The sequence below is a fragment of the Ascaphus truei genome, chromosome 20 (genome assembly GCF_040206685.1).
Source record: "Ascaphus truei isolate aAscTru1 chromosome 20, aAscTru1.hap1, whole genome shotgun sequence".
NCBI classification, from domain to species: Eukaryota; Metazoa; Chordata; class Amphibia; order Anura; family Ascaphidae; genus Ascaphus; species Ascaphus truei.
The window spans coordinates 25,247,404-25,259,421 of NC_134502.1; positions in this window are offsets into that span (position 1 = coordinate 25,247,404).

Here is a 12,018-nt window from a genome sequence, read left to right on the forward strand (position 1 = left end):
GATTGCTATGGATCTAGTAGGACCCCTAATAAAGTCTGCTAGGGGACATCAGCATATATTGGTAATATTAGATTATGCCACCCGATATCCGGAGGCAGTTCCCCTACGTAGCACCTCAGCTAAAAACATAGCAAAAGAGTTAGTAGTTCTGTTTTCCCGGGTCGGGATTCCTAAAGAGATTCTATCTGACCAGGGAACACCATTTATGTCCCAAGTAACGAAAGAGCTATGTAAACTCCTAAAAATCAAGCATCTCAGAACCTCAGTCTATCATCCACAAACAGATGGTTTAGTGGAAAGGTTCAATAAAACCTTAAAGAGCATGTTACGGCGGGCGGTTGATAAAGATGGGAAAAACTGGGATTGTTTGTTACCGTACCTGTTATTTGCCATTAGGGAAGTTCCCCAATCATCCACAGGCTTCTCCCCGTTTGAACTATTGTATGGCCGACACCCAAGGGGCTTACTGGATATAGCCAAAGAGACTTGGGAACACGAGGTTACCCCTTACAGAAGTGTAATAGAGCATGTTGCCCAGATGCAGGACCGCATTGCTGCAGTCCTACCCATAGTGAGGGAACACATGGAGAAAGCTCAAGAAGCACAGAGGAATACATATAATAAGGGTGCTAGGGTCAGAATTTTTTCTCCAGGTGATAGGGTACTAGTTCTGGTTCCCACCGTGGAGAGTAAATTCCTTGCTAAATGGCATGGGCCATATGAGGTCTTGGAAAGAGTGGGAGAAGTAAATTATAAGGTAAGACAGCCAGGTAGGAGGAAACCTGAGCAAATTTACCATATAAACCTACTCAAGCCCTGGAAAGATAGAGAAGTCTTGTTAACCCTAGTACCCCCAGGTCCGTCAGAGAATCAAGAAACTGACCCAGAGGTTAGCATAGCTGAAACCCTGTCTGTTCATCAGAAACGAGAGGTTCAGAATTTAGTGAAAAGAAACAAAGAAATCTTCTCTATACGGCCAGGTAGAACTAGCGTAATTGAACATGACCTAGTCTCTGAACCGGGGGTCCGAGTTAACCTTAAACCGTACCGAATCCCAGAGGCCAAAAGAAAGGCTATAAGTTTAGAGGTTAAAAAAATGCTAAAACTAGGTGTAATTGAGGAATCCCAAAGTGGGTGGAACAGCCCTATAGTCTTAGTCCCAAAGCCAGATGGTACAACAAGGTTTTGTAATGACTACCGGAAACTAAACGCGGTGTCAAAATTTGATACTTATCCTATGCCCAGGGTAGATGAACTTGTAGAGAGACTGGGCAAAGCCCGATATCTCACAACCCTAGACCTAACAAAAGGGTACTGGCAGGTTCCCCTCACAGAAAGGGCAAAAGAAAAGACAGCCTTCTCAACCCCAGACGGCCTCTTTCAGTATAAGGTGTTGCCTTTTGGCTTACATGGAGCTCCCGCCACATTCCAAAGAATGATGGATAAAATTTTAAAACCACATGCTCGGTATGCTGCCGCCTACCTGGATGATGTGGTAATCCATAGTGAAGATTGGCAATCCCACCTTCCAAAGGTCCAAGCGGTGCTTGACGCAGTCCGGTCTGCTGGACTAACTGCTAACCCCGCTAAATGCACTATTGGTCTGGAGGAGGCCAAGTATCTGGGGTATTCTATTGGTAGAGGGTTACTCAAACCACAAACACTCAAAGTAGAGGCGATACAAAATTGGCCAAGGCCAGTCACAAAAAAACAAGTAAGGACCTTTTTGGGGTTAATTGGCTACTATAGGAGGTTTATTCCCAATTTTGCAACTAAGGCAACCCCACTAACCGACCTCACAAAAGCAAGAGGACCGCTAATGGTAAAGTGGTCCCCCGAAGCCGAACAGGCCTTTAGAAGCCTGAAAGAAGCTCTCTGTGCCCAACCAGTGTTGGTCACACCTGACTTCTCCAAAGAGTTCGTAGTCCAAACCGACGCATCTGAGGTTGGGCTGGGGGCGGTACTCTCCCAGGAGTCTCAAGGTGAGGAGCACCCCATCCTTTATTTAAGTAGGAAACTAAATCCCCAGGAGAAAAATTACTCCATAGTAGAGAAAGAGTGTCTCGCAATAAAGTGGGCTGTAGAGACGCTCAAATACTACCTGTTGGGGAGAAAATTCCGGTTGGTCACAGATCATGCACCCCTTACCTGGATGTGTCAAAACAGGGAAAAGAATGCTAGAGTGACCAGGTGGTTCCTAAGCCTACAACCCTTTAAATTTTCTGTGGAACACAGGTCAGGGCACAAACATGGCAATGCTGACGGGTTGTCAAGGATGCACTCCCTAATATCCATGGTCGCTCATCCCTCGAGGTCTGAGCTGGGGGGGAGGATATGTGACAGAAACCAGGGGATGGTAATAAATTCTGTATATAGGGCTCCCAGGATACTAGACAGTTTCTATCCTGTTTGGCCTGGGAGTGCAGCCTTATAATACATACACTCCATCCCACAGTTTGGCAAGCGCTGGAACTGAGGGATGAGAGATCCAGACCAGAGTTTGTCTGCTGCCTGATTTCTGTCACCTGTCATGCTAATTAGGAATCAGGTATGAAAGACTGATTTCCTGTTTGCTCTGGTCTCCCCACAAGAGCCAGGAGGCTGGAAGGCTGCTGAACTACAGAGGGGAGAAGCCTCTTCCCCAAACAGGTTCAATCTTTCTGTTCATTTGTGTAAGACTGCAAAAGTACCGTGTTTTGATGTTGGAAGTGGAAAAGCCACTTCCAACCCTGAGTCAGGGAAATCTAAGTTAAGTTATCGCTCAGGTGAGCAGCTTTTGTTTTGATCTGTTTTCTGTTGTATGCACTGTGGCAGTCTCAGTGCCTGGGACTGAATAAACCAGGCATAGCCTGTTTAAAGGAACAGTACGTGACGCCTCATCATTTAACCTACCCTAAAAGACCGTGTTCTAAACAGTCCCGGACAAACGACGGAGCCCCGGAGTAAGCCGTTTGTCACAATATATATATATGTTTATTAACCCATGCACCCCACACTATCTACTACTGGTATAATTAAGTTTATTAAGGTTGAGCATTTGTTTGTTTTTTTCTCTCTTAATGGTAATGTGGTCCAGAAACCCAACCGGCCCACCACTGGTAGGCATTGTGGTACCACCGCATGTACCAATCCATGTTTTCTGAGTCCATATGGGTCAGATGTACCTATCCTACCTGGGGCTTAAGTAGGATGGTCTGTGGCATGCATTGGTCCTCTGGCTTGTTGAGGGGTAGGACATCCCCAGGTCCACACCTCTCCTGCGCCTTTGGGCTATGGAGGGTTGGTATTCATACAACCGGCCCATTGGGGCTGGGGAGCTCCGGCACAACCCACGGGCTAGTCACCATCCCTCGGAAGAGGGAACACCACCGGACGGGGGCCCCCTTGCGGGCCGGTTGCCCAGAGGGAGGAAGAGGCGGATGTCCTGAATCATAACGGAGGAAGGCATCGATGTCCCCGAGGACCTGGGCCTTCGGGCTGAAATCCTCGGGGAAACGAAGAGAGGACCGGTCCAACTTCGGGAGGACAGTCCAAGAGCATGCACCCTCGCCACTGAAGTGGCTTGGGCCCCTGATTGAGAGAGGGGACAAAAAATAAATAAAATATGGGTCAGATGTACTGAATCAGGCCCAATGTAGCCCGTGATCCCTTCTGGACCCGATGAGTTAACCAGCACTCTGAAACTCCCTGGGTGAGCCCACATTGTGGCGTGCACCCCTACCACTGCTCAGTGGCTGCCACCCGCCTACCTGTTGCTACACACTACAGTTGCCTTTCCACTGTTGAAATCAATCTATCGTGCTTGTTAACAATACCATGTTCCATGTCTCCATCATGGTTGTAATGTCACTACTGTCACAATAGGCGATACGGGTATGACTGCTATACGCCGTGTGTCCCGATAACATGTGACCCAATGACTATGATGGCAACAGCTGAGGGTATATATAGGCGTACCTTCCACTTTTAAGAAAGAAAAAGATGGAGCGGCCAAATGATGTAGCTATAGTGTCAGCAGCGGAATATTGTAACATTACCTGCTAAGATGGGTAATTGGCCGGGATGGTCCTTTCTTCCATGTAGGAACAAAGGAGGGAGAGGGAGTAGATGGTATGATACCTTTTATTAGACCAACAAGCAGTTGATATGTTACAAGCTTCCCAACCTCTCAGGGTTCTTCATCAGGTGTGTTACCCGGTGAAGGACCATGACAGGTTGGAAAGCTTGTAACATGTCAACTAGTTGTTGGTCCATATATATGTCGCCCAAACAGACACGCCAAGGGTCCCAATGTTCGAAGTATATATGAATGGGATACCATAGTCAGTCTCACAGGAAGGCCTACGGGTGCTCGACAAGAGAGATGTGGGTCTGACTGTCGCAGAGAGTTGTGTTCTGTGAGACCCGCTCGTAAAAGTATGTCGCTGGTGTGTCTTATAGAGCGGTAAGAACGCGTGTGTTCCAGACCAGTGATTCCCAACCAGGGTTCCGTGGAACCCTGGGGGCTCCTTGAAGCAGTCTCAGGGGTTCCATCCTATGGACCACAGACCCCCCCTAGGGGTGGGTTTTTTTGGTATGTATTTTGTAGGGTGGATTTAGAGAGAGTGGGGTAATTGACGGAAGGTAGGGGCGAGTGAGATAAGACAGGGGGGCAGGAGGGAGGGAGTGAGGAAAAGAGGGAGTAAGAGTGAGACGCAAGGGATAAATACATGCGAGGCGGGAGGGGGGGGGAGAGTTAGTGAGACGGATGGGAGAGAAATACATGGATAGATTGTGGGAAATAGAGGTGGCTCGTGAGATGTGAAAGTTTGTGACTGACCCCTGTCGAACCTAATATGTGTGTCAGCCAGATAGGGGTTCCCCGAGATTTTTTTGAAATACTTCAATGGTTCCTCCAAACAAAAAAGGTTTGAAATCACTGTTCTAGACGATGAGGTAACTGCCACGTGCCACGAATGTAACAATTCACAGGTGTAGGGCTGACAGTTGCCAAGTTGCTATGTACTCATTGCCAGGATGTTCCTCATAAAGTTGCTGACGCTATATTTTTATAGAGATGAAATGTACAGTCCAGTCGTGGTGTATTGTGTACTGGTGATGTATACAGATGAATATCCTAAGGTATATGTGCAGTATGTTGGGGTCAACACCATATTTTGTTAGGGGAGAGTATAACGCCCCCCCCCCCCTCCTTGGAATGACTATGGCCTAAGAGGGTAAGCCCCACCCGGTTCTGCCTGGTGACCGTGACATCACAGTAGGATATATATAGTGAGGGAGAAGGATATGGAAGTTAGGTCCCCGGCGGAGTCACTGTGGAGGGGGCCTCATTGTGTATAGTGTAAATAAGTTAGTGTCTAAGTGATTCTATAATACCCTTTCTTGTTTTGTAGTTAGGGACAGTGCCCGTGCCAGCTAGTGTCCATATAAATGGCTCGTCCCTACTCTCCTGTCTCATATGGAGAAAGCCTATGCCCAGATGGGGTTCCTCAAAGTACATCCCCAATGCATAGCGGGATCCAGCCAACCGGAAGGTCCTTAGCTAACTAACTCAGAAGGCCACGAGGTGGTATTCAGGTACAAGAATGAGAACAGTATGAGAGGAGAGAGGGTAACCCATGATGAATGAAGCTGGGGAAGAGAAAATAAACAGTACAAATAGTGGAGAGATCAGAGACTGTACATATTGTGACGTGTATATTGTGACTGAGCCTTTATCCACGGCGGTTAATAAAGTTCCTGGCGCTCATCACGGTATTTCCAACGCCCCAGCCACGTGACTCTGGTAACCTGAACAAGGTAACCAATCCTGACCAAGAAATGTAAATAGACACTTGCTGTAGACTCCTCGGGATCCGGGCAAAGGAGGGTATACATTTGGCGCCCAACGTGGAGCCGGCCATGCAAAAGATGGGCGAAAAAAAGAAATTTGGGGGTTTTACTCGTTTTGTCTACATGTGCTTGTCTAAAAGTTGGGTCATCTAAGAGCAACCCGGTGTGGTATTGTGGAGGTGACTAAAGCCATAGATCTACAACGCTTGCTGATCGTGGAAATAAAACAGAGCATCTTTAGGTAAATTCCTCAAGCAATCGGGTTATAACCTGAGGGTGTGGCCTGGAAGACTGTCCACACGTCTGTACGAGCTTACTAAAAAAAAATAAAGATATAGCGCGGATCTGATATATTCGTTATTTTTGGGAATCATATCAACTGTGATATTTGAAAGTGGGAGGTCAGATATCTGGTTGCCCCATAATCTTAGAGCAGGAGTAGCTCTCTCAAAACAAATCTGTACGCCTGCGAACTCACCTGAACGCAATAAGACAGGTCCCATCCTAGGTGTTATACATGCAATGCAGGGGGAGGTTTAGGATAAAAACCATGCATTTGGGATGTTAGTTTAGAATTCAACAAGAGGTGTAATATATACAGGGGTCCCCAGCACACACTAAAGGAATAAAGATAAAATCTGTCAACAAGAGGATCAATGTAGTGAATGTAATAGCAGCTACAAACTCAGCCCTGGCATAGGGTCTGGAGAGTGCATCTCGTGGAGAAAAACAGTACAGAGGGAGAGGAGGGGAACCAGGGGGAGAGGAGGGGAACCAGGGGGAGAGGAGGGGAACAAGGGGGAGAGGAGGGGAACAAGGGGGAGAGGAGGGGGGGTGAATGGGGGAGAGAGGAGGGGAGAGAGGGGAACAAGTGGGATGAAACACTAAAAAAAAACAAAAAAAGGAAGGGGAACAACGTACAATACACGTAAAGTTTAAGGCGATAAAAATGTAGGGGGGGGGACGACGTTTCGGAGTCAAATGACCCTTAATCATGCCCGTTCCCACAGACTGAAAAAAGCCTATGGTACTTCCCTAGTTTGCACACCTTCAACCTACACCAAATGAATGATAAGGATGAATAATAAACTGATAGACCAAAATAGTTGGTCTGTCTATTAGCAATAAGCCTATCCTGTAGGTACACGAACATCAATAGTATTGACATACCTCAACAAGAGGTGTGTTTCATGCCAACGAGACACGTGAATTCTCATCTTGCATGCTCCAAAGACCAACTTGATATTGGTAACCTATAGGTTCTGTGTTTTCTCCTGTTATTGTATTAAACTGCCTGCATATTATACTGTATATTCCTTGTAACATCCTTTTTTTTCTGTAACGGAGCGCTGCTTTTGTATATCACATCTAAAAGGTAAGAAGTAGTATTGTTTTTGGACCCCAGTTTAACTTTTTCACGCTTTTGTAGAGAGCAACTGCATTTTCGAACACATTTTGCCACAATAGATGTGTGTTAATCATATTAAACTTATACAAATAGAGCAGGCAGCACTCACTTAGTCCACATAAGATGAGCAGGGTGCTAATGGAACCAGGAGGACCCAAATTCCCCCACAACTAATTGTCAAAAAAATGAAGTCCCAGCGGTCTCTGACTCAGAGAAATGATGACACTCTGGGTTATGCCAACTATATTAGTAAATTTAATGTGATCGCAAGATAATGCTTGGAGTGACACGGCGCAATGCAAACACACATGTAATGCATATAAAATAATGGGGGTGCAAAAACACAGGGGCAGGGGGTGGGAAAGACACGTAGAGAGGGGGGGGGAAACAAACAAACAGGGGGAGGGTAATCAGGGGGGCAACGTTTTGGGGTGAGACCCCTCCCTCAGGCCCGTTCCCTCAGGTCTAACACGACCACAAGGTAGTGCCCATGACCCTGACACCCCAGTAACCGGAGCAGCACTCAAAAAGCAGCAAAATGGAAAGCTCATGCAAGCACAGTCCTGAGTATACCAGAGTCTATGCAATAAGCAAATCAAACCATCAGGTATAGTGACCACAAGTCTCTCCTTCTCCCTGGCGCGCTGCTCTTTGCGTTGCGCCGTGTCACTCCAAGCATTATCTCGCGCTCACATTACATTTACCAATATAGTTGGCATAACACAGAGTGTCATCATTTCTCTGAGTCAGAGACTGCTGGGACTTCCTTCTTTTGACTATGTGTTAACCATATTGTTTCATATGGAACTACTTTTGATGGGGGCAGCGATTGGAGGTATATTGAGACAGATGGTGGAGAGATATTACTGATTGTAGGGACCCCTCCCCAGGGAGAAACAGCATAGCTGGAGGTATTAACCCTATATTATATATTTATTTATGCTATAACCCAGGGGTTCTCAACTCCAGGGCTCAAGCCCCCGCCCCCCAGGAGGTCAGGTTTTTCAGGATATCCCTGCTTCAGCACAGGGGACTCCATCAATCCCTGCTTCAGCATAGGTGGCCTAATCAGTCCCAGCTTCAGCACAGGTGGCGTAATCAGTCCCAGCTTCAGCACAGGTGGCGTAATCAGTCCCAGCTTCAGCACAGGTGTCTCAATCAGTCTCAGCTTCAGCGCAGGTGGCTCAACCAGTCCCTGCTTAAGCACAGGTTGCTCAATCGGTCCCAGCTTATGCGCAGGTGGCTCAGTCTTCGCTTGAGCCCCTGATTGAGCTGCCTACGCTGAAGCAGGGATATCATGAAAGCTTGACCTGTTTGGGGGGGGGGGCTTGAGGATGGGAGCTGAGCCCCCTCACTATAACCTTTGACGATTTTAAGACTTTTAAGCGAGTCTAGTCAGGGAACAGCTAAAAACCGCGACATTTGAGCGATTTTGGAGAAAATTGTTGAGACGTTTAACCAAAATCTGTGACGTATGGTCACCCCATATATACCTCCACTTTGTCGAGACCAACCCGTCTTTTCTGTTCTTTGTATATGGTCTCAGTTGATAAATGAATTAAGCAGCAGTCTCCCCCCCAAATCCTATAGAAGTTGAACTCCCATAATGTGAGTAAGTTGGTATTTTTTTTTAGTGTTAAACAAATAGGACTTTCTTAATGTCTACCGAGGTTTCAATGGTAACCTTTGAACCGGGCACCGGAGAGAGGACGCCATTTTAATCTCCCGGAACTCTTCATATTTCCAAACGCTGTTATCCGCACAACCCGATGCCGAAAATTAAAACAGCGTCGGAACAGGGCGACAAGGGAGTCTCGCGAAACCGACGCCGGGCAGAAAAACCGGTCGAAGAAAGGGAACGTTTTGGCAAAGGGAGACGCTGGATGTTTGAACATTCAGAGTTCAGCGTGTAGGGCAGGCCTGCACAACTCCAGTCCTCGAGGGCCGCAAACAGGCCAGGCTTTCAGGATATCTGTACTTCAGCACAGCTGACTCAATTAGTGGCTCAGTATGCTGAAGTAGGGATAGCCTAAAAACCTGGCCTATTTGCGGCCCTCGAGGACTGGAGTTGTGCAGGTCTGGTGTAGGGGAACGGTTTGGAACGGGGGGGGGGGGAGGGAAGCGGTTGTCAGTTTAGGATAGGTTACGGCAATGCCGGGAGCAGTTTCCCCTACAGAAATTCAGCCAATTGAAACCCAACGTGTGTACACGGTGAGCAGTGGCAATTACGCAACGCCTGGAACAAGCCAGAGCGGGGAAGGAGGAACTACTTATCCGCAGAGCATTGCGCAAGTGTGCATAGGGCTGCAGGGCATTGCGCAAGTGTGCAACCAATGCTGCAGGGCATGGCATATAGTACCACACAGGCACGCGGCATCGTGCGGGGGGAGATTAATAGGGTCACCGCTTGTCCCATACCGCCACTAAGTAGATAACGGGGTGCATAAACGCACCCCTTAATGATCTGATTGGTGAGATCAGCGTTGATAGGACATTATTAAACGACTCCATTTTTTTTTTACCCCCCACAGCCATTAAAGGAGAGATCCCCCCCAAAAAAATCAGTTCTGTAGTATTAGATAATACCTTTTTTTTATTTCAAAATGCGTCTCTTCATGCCATTTTGAACGAGTTTTAATATACTGCGCAGGCGTTGGTTTCTATAGCAGGTTTAGCCCCACCTCTCCAGCAGTGCAAGGTCTTTGCAACAGCTTTCCTGTTTGTGATACTTTGTTGCCAGTGTTCCCAGCAGTTTGAGCTGCAAACTGCAACAGTAGATAATGTCACCTTGGTAAAATATCAGGATACGTTGTAGCTGCTGAGTTACGCTGACTGAAGATTGATTGGAACGGAAAGGCGGCCATGATGTTAGGCACACAATCAGGATTTTTTTTACAGATTTATAACAGGAGCAGCAAACGATTGCCAGGTTAGGGAAGAATGTAGAATAATACATTGTCACACGCTTTACATATACACCTAACTCAGGGCTGCTCAACCCCCCCCCCCCCAACAGGTCAGGTTTTCAGGATATTCCTGCTTCAGCACAGCTGGCTCAATCAGTGGCTCGGTCGAATACTGAGCCTCTCATTGAGCCACCTGTGCTGAAGCACGGACTGATTTATCCACTCTTGCTGAAGCCGGGACTGATTGAGCCACTGGTGCTGAAGCAGGGACTGATTGAGCCACCTGTGCTGAAGCAGGGATATCCTGAAAGCCTGACCTGGTGGGGGAGCCCTGGGGACTGGAGCTGAGAACCCCTGCTCTAAGTAATACACCCTCTTGCCGACTCCTCAGACTAGCGCTAACAGAACGTGCGTGACCGCTCCCATTCTCATAGTGTCCTGAGTTTGTGGGGGGAACACACGGTTAATAATCCCCCAAACTGCCCCTCAGTGTGTGCAGGCAGCATGGAGGGTATTAGCTGTCACACACTGTGGGGGCTTTCAAAGTCACGCCCCACAATGCCTTGCTGCTGTGGATGCAAAGCATTCTGGGAAGCTCCTGCTGTGACAGCTATACCCCCCCCCCCCCACGCTAAGGCGCAGTTTGGGGCCCTAGTAAGTGCGCAGCCCCCACACGGGCGCAGGAACCCGCTACACTGCCCAGGAGCCGCCATTACGGATTATTTGGGGCGATCACCTCATACACCCCCTGTTGGTAATTACTGAGACGGCTGATAAACAGGATAGCGCGGTATTGATAAAGGGGCGTTCAAAGGTAATTCAGGGACACTTCTGAGATTGTATCAGGAAAACCGCATTAAAAAGTCCAGCGGTTTGCGTCATTTGCGCGGCTTTGTAATGGCTGCACCAGGAGTCTGCCGGCTGCAAAACGTGGGCGAAAGAAACTCCCAGAGTCAGAATTATCAGGGGGAATAAAAAAAAAACCACACACACACGCAAAATAATTGGTTTTGATGGAATATTTTTCCTGTCCGAAGTCTAGGGAGGCGTCGTTCCACAGGCTCGGAGAAACAGGCCATTTTCATACACAAGCCCAATGAATTCTTATCAGTGAAATCGACTTTCGTTCACACACGGATTGACATGGGGAGAGATCGGATCCATCCGTGGCAAATAGGGTCGAACGTGAAGATCCCAGGCGCGTGATTAAATCTGAATACTCCAGGATCCGCCGCTGGTTAGCTGATAAAGTGAGAGATAAGGAATTAAAGGCATTCATTAATAAGATGCTGGCAGAAATGGGATAACGAGAATTGAGCTCCATTTACGTAGAGAGGGGGGTGGGACATTAATGAAGCAATTGCATCATTATTATTGAATGTATTGCGTAATGAGCAAGTCATCACTGGATTGCCTAATTGATAAGATTGAAAAACACTGCCTAAATACTGGATACGTTGCATAATTAATAAGTAATCAATGAATTGCATAATTAGTCATGTACTGAATAAACGGCCTGATGGATGAATTAGAATTGTATTCGATTGTGAGCTCTTCGTGGCAGGGACTCCTTCTCCTAAATGTCACTTTCTTCTTCCCCATGATGTGTTATTGGTAATTAATTGTTATTTATGTGATTATGTCACGTGTATTAGGGCGGTGAAGCGCCACGTACATGAATGGCGCTGTATAAAAATACACGTGCATGAATTGCATAATTAATATTCATTAGTGAATGGCAGCATGCATGGTTAAACAATTAATGTGTGTAATTAATACATATTAATTCATTAATTGCATGATCACTACATTAATTGAATAATTAATATGGTGTCCGAGAAGGGACAGCTAGATACTTCTGTGCAGGTTGTG